The sequence below is a fragment of the Arachis hypogaea genome, chromosome 10, assembly GCF_003086295.3.
Source record: "Arachis hypogaea cultivar Tifrunner chromosome 10, arahy.Tifrunner.gnm2.J5K5, whole genome shotgun sequence".
NCBI lineage: Eukaryota > Viridiplantae > Streptophyta > Magnoliopsida > Fabales > Fabaceae > Arachis > Arachis hypogaea.
In genome coordinates this window covers 55,519,814-55,529,953 of record NC_092045.1, presented here as the reverse complement: position 1 = coordinate 55,529,953, position 10,140 = coordinate 55,519,814, and the positions used below count along the sequence as shown (strand labels likewise).

Here is a 10,140-nt window from a genome sequence, read left to right as displayed (position 1 = left end):
GTGATGCCTCCAGACGATTAGCCATGCGAGTGACAGCCGCATAGGATCATTTTCCCGAGAGGATTGAAAGTAGCCACCGCTGATGGTGAACCCCTATACACAGCTTGCCATGGAAAGGAGTAAGAAGGATTGAGTTGAAGCAGTGGGAGAGCAGGCGTCCTTGAGCCATACAGTATCTCCATTCACTTATCTGAAACTCCCACCAATGAATCTGCATGAGTATTCTATCCCTTTTATTATTTATTTTCTTATTTCTATTTTCGAAAACCCATAAACCAATTTAATCTGCCTAACTGAGATTTACAAGGTGACCATAGCTTCCTTCATACCAACAATCTCTGTGGGATCGACCCTTACTCACGTAAGGTTTATTACTTGGACGACCCAGTACACTTGCTGGTTAGTTGAACGGAGTTGTGTCCACTTGTGCCAATTTCTAAATTCCATAATTTTACAATGAATGCAAATCAAAGAATAGTGATCACAATTTCGTCCACCAACCTCCCAACACCAAACTTAGAGTTTGAATGTGGGGGTTCAACACCAAACTTAGAGTTTGGTTGTAGCCTGCCAACACCAAACTTAGAGTTTGACTGTGGGGGCTTTGGTTGGCTCTGCAGTAAGAAAAGCTTTTCATGCTTCCTCTCCATGGTTATAGAAGGAGATCTTTGAGTTTTAAACACAAGGTTGTCCTCATTCGGTTGAAGGACCAACTCTCCTCTGTCCACATCAATCACAGCTTTTACTGTTGCTAGGAAGGGTCTTCCAAGGAGGATGGATTCATCCTCATCCTTCCCAGTGTCTAGGATTATGAAATCAGCAGGGATGTAAAGGCCTTCAACCTTTACTAACACGTCCTTTACTAGTCCATAAGCCTGCTTCATTGATTTGTCTGCCATCTCTAATGAGAACTTGGCAGCCTGTACCTCAAAGATTCCCAGTTTCTCCATTACAGAGAGTGGCATTAAGTTTATGCCTGACCCCAGGTCACATAGAGCCTTCTCAAAGGTCATGGTGCCTATGTTACAGGGTATTATGAATTTACCAGGATCCTGTTTCTTTTGAGGTAGAGTTTGCTGAACCAAGGCATTTAGTTCCTTGATGAGTAATGGAGGTTCATCCTCCCAAGTCTCATTACCAAATAATTTGGCATTCAGCTTCATGATTGCTCCTAAATATTGAGCAACTTGCTCTTCAGCAATGTCTTCATCTTATTCTGAAGATGAATAGTCATCAGAGCTCATGAATGGTAAAAAAAGGTTCAATGGAATCTCTGTGGTCTCTAGATGAGCCTCAGATTCTTTTGGTTCCTCAAAAGAAAACTCCTTATTGGTCAGTGAACGTCCCAGGAGGTCTTCCACACTAGGATTTACGTCCTCCTCCTCCTCTCTGGGTTCGGCCACACCAAGCAAGGTTATGGCCTTGCACTCTCTCTTTGGATTTTCTTCTGTATTGCTTGGGAGAGTACTAGGAGGAGTTTCAATGACTCTTTTACTCAGCTGGCCCACTTGTGCCTCTAAATTTCTAATGGAGGACCTTGTTTCATTCATGAAACTTAAAGTGGCCTTAGATAGATCAGAGACTATATTTGTTAAGCTAGATGCACTCCGCTCAGAATTCTCTGTCTATTGCTGAGTGGATGATGGAAAAGGCATGCTATTGCTAAACCTGTTTCTTCCACCATTATTAAAGCCTTGTTGAGGCTTTTGTTGATCCTTCCATGAGAAATTTGGATGATTTCTCCATGAAGGATTATAGGTGTTTCCATAGGGTTCACCCATGTAATTCACCTCTGCTATTGCAGGGTTCTCAGGATCATAAGCTTCTTCTTCAGAAGATGCCTCTTTAGTACTGTTGGATGCAGCTTGCAATCCATTCAGACTCTGAGAAATCATATTGACTTGTTGAGTCAATATTTTATTCTAAGCCAATATGGCATTCAGAGCATCAATTTCAAGAACTCCCTTCCTCTGAGGCGTCCCATTACTCACAGCATTCCTTTCAGAAGTATACATGAACTGGTTATTAGCAACCATGTCAATGAGTTCCTGAGCTTCTGCAGGCGTTTTCTTTAGGTGAATGGATCCACCTGTAGAATGGTCCAGTGACATCTTTGATAACTCAGACAGACCATCATAGAATATATCCAGGATGGTCCATTCTGAAAGCATGTCAGAGGGACACTTTTTGGTCAGTTGCTTGTACCTCTCCCAAGCTTCATAGAGGGATTCACCTTCTTTCTGTCTGAAGGTTTGAACATCCACTCTAAGCTTGCTAAGATTTTGAGGAGAAAAGAACTTGGCTAAGAAAGCCGTGACCAGCTTATCCCAAGAGTTCAGGCTATCCTTAGGTTGATAGTCCAACCATATTCTAGCTCTGTCTCTTACAGCAAACGGGAAAAGCATGAGCCTGTAGACCTCGGGATCAACTCCATTGGTCTTAACAGTGTCACAGATCTGCAAGAATTCAGTTAAGAACTGAAAAGGATCTTCTGATGGAAGTCCATGAAACTTGCAGTTCTGTTGCATCAGAGAAACTAATTGAGGCTTTAGCTCAAAATTGTTTGCTCCAATGGCAGGGATTGAGATGCTTCTTCCATGTAAGTTGGAATTTGGTGCAGTAAAGTCACCAAGCATCTTCCTTGCATTGTTATTATTTTCGGCCATGTCTCCTTCTTTTTTGAAAATTTTTGTCAGATTTTCTCCAGAGAGTTGTGCTTTAGCTTCCCTTAGCTTCCTCTTCAGAGTCCTTTCAGGTTCAGGATCAGCTTCAACAAGAATGTTCTTATCCTTGTTCCTACTCATATGAAAAAGAAGAGAACACAAAAGAAAATATGGAATCCTCTATGTCACAGTATAGAGATTCCTTATGCAAGTATAAGAAGAGAAGAATATAAGAAGGAGAAGAGAAAAATTCGAACACAGAGAAGATGGGGTTCGAATTTTGAGTGGGAGGAAAGTGTTAGTAGATGAATAAATAAATAGAATGAGATGAGAGAGAAGAATTCAAAAATTAAATAAAATAAAAAAAAAATATTTTTTTAATTTAAAATTAAAGTTAAAATTCAAAAATTTTAAGAAGAAAAATTAAATTAAATTAAATTAAAATTTAAAACAAATAGTTAATTAAAAAGGAATTTTGAAAAAGTGGGGAAGAGTTTTCGAAAATTAGAGAGAGAGAATTAGTTAGGTAGTTTTGAAAGAGATAAGAATCAAACAGAAAGATAAGATTAATTGAAAACGATTTGAAAATCAACTTTTGAAAAGATAGGAAGTTAGAAAAGATTTTGAAATTGATTTTGAAAAAGATGTGATTGAGATTTATTTTGAAAAAGATTTGAAAAAAAAAAAAACTTAAAAAAGATTTGATTTTGAAAATTAAAGTTGATTACTTGACTAACAAGAAACAAAAAGATATGATTTTAAAATTTAAAGATTGAACCTTTCTTACTAGGCAAGTAACAAACTTAGAATTTTTGAATCAATCACATTAATTGTTAGCATTAATTTCGAAAATATGAAATAGAAATAAGAAAAAGATTTTGAAAATAAATTTTGAAAATTTCGAAATTATGAAAGAAAAAAATGAAAAAGATTTGATTTTTGAAAAAGATTTGAAAAAGATAAGATTTTCAAATTGAAAATTTGACTTGACTAATAAGAAACAACTAAATTTTAAAATTTTTTGAAAAAATCAACTCAAATTTTCGAAAATTTATGAGAGAAAAAGGGAAAGATATTTTTTTGATTTTTGAATTTTTAATGATGAAAGAGAAAAAAATAAAAAGACTCAAAACATGAAAATTATGAATCAAAACAACTAATGCATACAAGAACACTTTAAATGTCAAGATGAACACCAAGAACACTTTGAATGTCAAGATGAACACCAAGAACTTATTTTTGAAAATTTTTAAGAAAAGAAAAGCATGCAGGACACCAAACTTAGAAATTTTCAATGTTTGGACACTAACAAATTAAAAATGCATATGAAAATCAAGAAATGACACAAAACATGAAAAATTAAAGATCAAACAAAGAAGCTCATCAAGAACAACTTGAAGATCATGAAGAACGCATGCATGAGTTTTTGAAATTTTAAAGAAAAATTAAAAGTATGCAATTGACACCAAACTCAAAATTTGACACTAGACTCGAACAATCCCCGGCAACGGCGCCAAAAACTTGGTATGCGAAATCGTGATCGTTCATTCCTTGGTAACGGCATCAAAAACTTAATACGCACGTTCATAATCTTAGTTCTTTGTCACAACTTTGCACAACTAACCAGCAAGTATACCGAATTGTCGTCAAGTAATAACTCACAAAAGAGTGAGGTCGAATCCCACAGAGATTAACGGATTAAGCAAACAATGGTTAATTGATTATCCTAGTTAGACGGTTCATATTTGGATGATGAGCAACAGGGAACTGTAAATTGACAGAAAAGTAAAGAAAGCAATAAAGTGCAGAAAAGTAAAATAGCAAGAAAAGTAAATGTAAGAACTAAAAATAAAATAAACATTAGGATCAAGAGATATTGCAATCCTCAGGTTCAAGTTCATTCTCATCTCTTCCTCAATCAATGCATTCATTGATCTTTTTGGCAATCTTAAGTGATCGAATTCCAATTTCTTGGTAATTCAATCTCTCAAATCTTGATCAATAGCCAATTCCTTGGTCAATTGCTCATGAGAAGAGATGAAGTATGGTCACTGATTATACCACATGCATTTTCCAAATCAAGTGTTGGTAGGATTATAGTCACATACCCATCCAAACCCAATTTGGTCCAGCATGAGAAAGCATTTCTAGCATGATCTCTTCATTCCTCTTTCAAGGTTCAGAAGAGATCTAAGTATGAATAGCTTCTTTTCCAAGATAATTACCCAATTGGATGAAGATCGAAAGCTTTCTAGTAAAATTAAGAGAAAAGAAAGAAGAAGAAGAATAAGAACTAACATTGATCCATTGAATCACAATAGAGCTCTCTAACCCAATGAAAAGAGTTAGTTGATCATTGCTCTACCAAAATAGAAAAGAAAGAAAGTACAGAAAAGTAAAGATGAAGATTAAAACTAAAATGAAAACTTCAAAATTCATAAATGAAAAGTACAAAGAAAAGAAAGAGAAGGAAAAGTGTGTGATGGGAGGGAGTCCGAAGACCCCTCTTCAATCCCCTATTTTTAGAATATCCGTCCAATGTAAAAACTAAGGCCTTTATATAGGCTCTCCTAAATTACAAAATGAAATTAAAAGCAAATTACAATTAAATGAAAATTCCTATTCTAGATGCTTCTTGTGGCCTTGATTGGTTGACACTTGTGGGCTTGCTTCCTTGAGGGTGGAGAAGTGAATCAAGTTGAGGTTCAGGTGCTAGAGTTAGTGCAAAAGTTAGCCACACTAACGCTACAAGTGTGGCGTTAGTGCTAAAGTTATTGTGGCTAACGTTGCACTTGCTACCCAGTTGGTGTTTTTGGGGCTTAAAAGATGCCTCATGTTTGTGCCCTAATTTCATGCCCAGTATAGAGTATTATATATCGTTGAAATGCTCTGAATGTCAGCTTTCTAACGCAACTAGAATCACCTCAATTAGATCTATATAACTCAGGTTATGCTCCTTTGAAGTGGACATGGTCGCTGGCATAGTCGCTAGCGTTAATGGAAAACGTGAGTCCCGATAATGCTAGCGACCAGGGGCTTAATATTTCCAGGTTATGGAGCTCAAAATCAATGTCCACCCCATACTATTATTTATTTTTGGAAATCTCTAGATGTCTACTTTCCAACGCTTTTGGAAGCGCATCATTTGGAGCTCTACAACTCGAGTTACACTTCTTGGAAGGTGAAGAGGTCAGTTGGCCTTACTACAGGTTGATACCATGTTCATCTTTGCACTTTCAGGGCAGGATTTCTCCCTCAAATTTAGTGTCAATCATGTAGTGCCATATATGCTTGGAAAGCTCTGGAATCCTACTTTCCAATGCCACTGAAATCACCTCATTTGGAGCTTTGTGGCTCAAGTTATGTGTGTTTGAAGAAGGCATGGTCAGGCTGCCAGGTGGGACTTTTGCCCACGTTAACTACCACGTTAACTTAGTTAACGTGGAAGTTAACGTGGGTCTTTTTGCTTTGCCAACGTTAGTGGCACTCACTTTTTCCACTAATGTTGGCATCTCCCTTTCCTTCCACGTTAACTACCACGTTAACTTAACGTGGCTGTTAACGTGGGTCTTTTTGCTTCGCCAACGTTAGTGGCACTCATTTTTTCCACTAACCCCTTTCACAAGCGTTATTGGGGCTCACCTTCCCCATTAACGTTGCTTGGTGCCTTTTGTCCCTATGTTAGAGTTCACGTTAGTGTAGCTAACGTGACTCTTAACGTGGGTCTTCCTTGCTAACGTTCCATGCTCTCCTTCTTCAAAGTTAATGCCACTAACTTTTCTCACTAACGTTGGGGCTTTCCTTCCTTCCATGTTAGTGCCCACGTTAGTGTAACTAACGTAGCCACTAACGCGGCTCTTCTCTTCCTCTTGTTACCTGAAATCAATCAAACAAAGTGCATCAAAGTCTTGCTCTTAATCATGGGATCATGCATCATCCATTTTATCATTCAATTCATGCATAATTCTCATGAAATCATTCAAAATTCACAATGTTTGCTTGAATCATGGTGTGAATGCATTTTCATCCAAATACTTGCTCATTTCCTAGAAAAATGCATGAAACCACCCTAAAGCATACAAAAAATGGCTAGTAAAACTAGCCAAGATGCCCTGGCATCACAACACCAAACTTAAATCTTGCTTGTCCCCAAGCAAGAAAAGAACTATGCACAAAGAATTCTCTTAATTGAAATGTATTGAAGAATTGCTTATGATGCCTTAGTGGGTGAAGTGAATAAGTGGCAGTGGGGTGAACTCTAATTTGTATGTTTATGCAAGGATTCCAGTGCTCATTAGTCCTTACATTTTGGAAGTCATAGATCTTAGGACTTTCATTCAAATGATATTATGGAAATCTCTTTATAGATTGTCACCTTGAAACAGCACTTATTTTCTAGCATTTTTCTTTCTTTTTTGGAATTTGACCTCGACTCTAGGTGTCATGTATCAAAGCGGCTTTTTAAGATAAGCTTTCAATCAATACTCCCAAACCAGTTGGTCTAAGGTATTAGGTGTTGAAGCACCCCTTAGGATTTACTTGCTCAAGCCTCTCTCTTTGATACAAATCCACCACAAGCATTTAACTAGGACAATAACTCTTTGAGTTCTTGTTTCTTTCTTCTTCGTCCTAGTAATTGATGCTCAGAGCCTTGGGCTTGTTCTTTGTTTTTCTTTTTCTTTTGTTTTCTTTTGTTACTGCTTCTTGAATCAATAGATGTTTGAGAAATTCCATAATACTTCTCTAAACTTCATTTCCTATCTATGAGCTCCCATGCAAGTTTTCACAAACATGCAACCTCAATACACAATCATACAATCAGAACCTCCACTTCTCTTAATCTTTTGCTTGCCCCAAGATTTATAAAATTCTTCAACATTTTCCTTTCAAAAGAATGATTTCCTTGTTGCATTCTTAGAGATTTTTGGGTGCAAGTAAAATTCAAGATGATAATCATGATATCATAGCAACATGTTCTAAATCAAATATCAAATTATGCTTATTCACAAGGAGTAATCACACATGCATACAAAGAAAATAGAAGACAATCATGCAAATTAAAGTGCTGGAAATAAGTAAGAGGAGAAAGGAACTTTACCACCTTGTATTTTATCTTCATTATTGTTGCCCTTTTCCTCCTATTCTTCTCCTTCCCATACCAAACTTAGAATGATTGCTTACCCTCAAGCAACAAGCGAAACAATGGTGATGGGGTTTATGATGGATCATGAATATCTTAAAATAAAGTGTGAGTATGCATGTGTTTCAGCAAGCAAGATTATGGATCACAATAAAAGCATAAGAAGTAAAACAGAGACAATGTGATTGTATTAATAAGTGGTGTTGGCATGGTACTTTGCATGAAAGTTAAGTGGCAACACCAAACTTAGTGTGCCACTGTCAATTTAGAATGTTGCAAGTACCCAGTGAAGATTGAAAATCATTTTGTTGCATGGCAACACCAAACTTAGAATGCAATCATATGTCAAATTATTCAAAGTAAACTATGCAAGGAAAGAAAATGTTACCTACGATTGGGTTGCCTCCCAACAAGCGCTCTTTTAATGTCATTAGCTTGACATGTTGTTCATGACTTTCTTCCTCTTCTTCCAGTTTGTTAAGAGGAATGACCTCAAGAGGAAAGATGAGCCAGTTAATGCCCCTTGTTTTGAGTGCCTCTCCCCAACAAGCTTTCTTTTGTTGTTAGCTTGAGTATACTTGCTTGTTGGGGTAGGGGTGGGATGGCTTTTGGTTGACCTTTTCTTCTTCATGGATATTGTCTTTCTTTTCTTGGTCACCATCCTTTTTTTAGTGCTCATGTTGATTGCCTTCACTACCTTGATTTCAGGATTTGGGTATTGTATGATGGTTGGAGCATCCTCTTCACCAAGAACTTCTTGAATTGGTGGTTCAATGAACTCACCCTCTATGCAACTCTCTGTTTCATTGGAGTGTGGGCTCCCTTGATTGACTTCCTCCCTTTTTCTTGACCTTTGAATGAACTCCTCTGTTTCTGGAGAGAGTGGAGTGGTTTCTCTTTGTGATCTCAGCTCTTCAATGAATTGTTCTTCAGAATAGAGTTGTGCATTCTGTCTCAATTTTTCTTCATGGTCCTTTTTTGCTATTTTCTCCTCTTCGTTTGTCTTTATTATTTCTTCAAGGAGGAGCTCTATCCTAATGAGTCTCTCTTCTTCTCTACCTTTTTTGAGCTCTTCCATGATGAGTTCCATCCTAGCAAGTCTATCTAAAGGCGGTTGGGTAGGTTGTAATGGTTGGGCAGGGTTGGCTTGTAAATGGAATTGGTTATTTTGTGGTTGTGTGTTCTGAAAGTGGTATGACTCTTGTAGGTAGTGGATTGAGTTTTGTGGATGGTGAAATAAATTGTATGGATTTGGGAAAGACTTTTGTGCTGAGACATACTCAAATGATGAAGAATTTAGGCATGTAAAACTTGGAGGTGAGGTTGTATAATTGAGAGGTGATGGCTCTTGATGAATGGGGTCTGAATGAGTGAAATCTCTTTGATTATGATCTTCCCAGGCACAGCTTGAGTAATGATCAAAGTCATCAAAATATGGACTATTTTGTGATCCTGGGAAGCACCCCATTTCATGTTCTTGATACTCCCACCCACCATGAGCATAGTAAAGTGAATCATTATGTGGTGGTGGAGAGTTTCTCATGAAATTTGATTGACTAAAATATGATGGATGCTCCTTTCTTTCCTGCAGAAAGCTCTGTCTCAAACAATAATCACCAAAAGAAATTGGAATCTCCATTGTCACAGATGAGGAAATTCCTAGTGAGGCATATCACAAACAGTTACTTAGCAAAAGAAAATAAAGAAACAAAAGAAAACAAAGACAAAAGAAAAGTGTCTAATCTAGTAAATCAATCAACTAGTAGTTTGTTAATCACAATTAATCCCCGGCAACGGCGCTATAAACTTGATGCGCACGGAAACTTGTCTCTCAACAAATTTTCCTTCGGCAAGTATACCGAATTATCGTCAAGTAATAACTCACAAAAGAGTGAGGTCGAATCCCACAGAGATTAACGGATTAAGCAATCAATGGTTAATTGATTATCCTAGTTAGACGGTTCATATTTGGATGATGAGCAACAGGGAACTGTAAATTGATAGAAAAGTAAAGAAAGCAATAAAGTGTAGAAAAGTAAAATGGCAAGAAAAGTAAATGTAAGAACTAAAAATAAAATGAACATTGGGATAAGGAGATATTGCAATCCTCCAGTTCAAGTTCATTCTCATCTATTTCTCAATCAATGCATTCATTGATCTCCTTGGCAATCTTAAGTGATCGAATTCCAATTTCTTGGTAATTCAATATCTCAAATCTTGATCAATAGCCAATTCCTTGGTCAATTGCTCATGAGAAGAGATGAAGTATGGTCACTGATTATACCACATGCATTTCCCAAATCAAGTGTTGGTAGGATTATAGTCACATACCCATCC

The 10,140-nt window shown here is 37.0% G+C and overlaps 1 non-coding gene across 1 annotated transcript; it reads left to right on the top strand.

The window, feature by feature from the left end:
• Positions 1-2,165: 2,165 nt before the first annotated feature.
• Positions 2,166-2,273, top strand: LOC112719557 (small nucleolar RNA R71). Its single transcript, XR_003161856.1, has one exon. It is a non-coding gene; the product is annotated as a small nucleolar RNA R71 (small nucleolar RNA).
• The last annotated feature ends 7,867 nt before the right edge of the window (positions 2,274-10,140 follow it).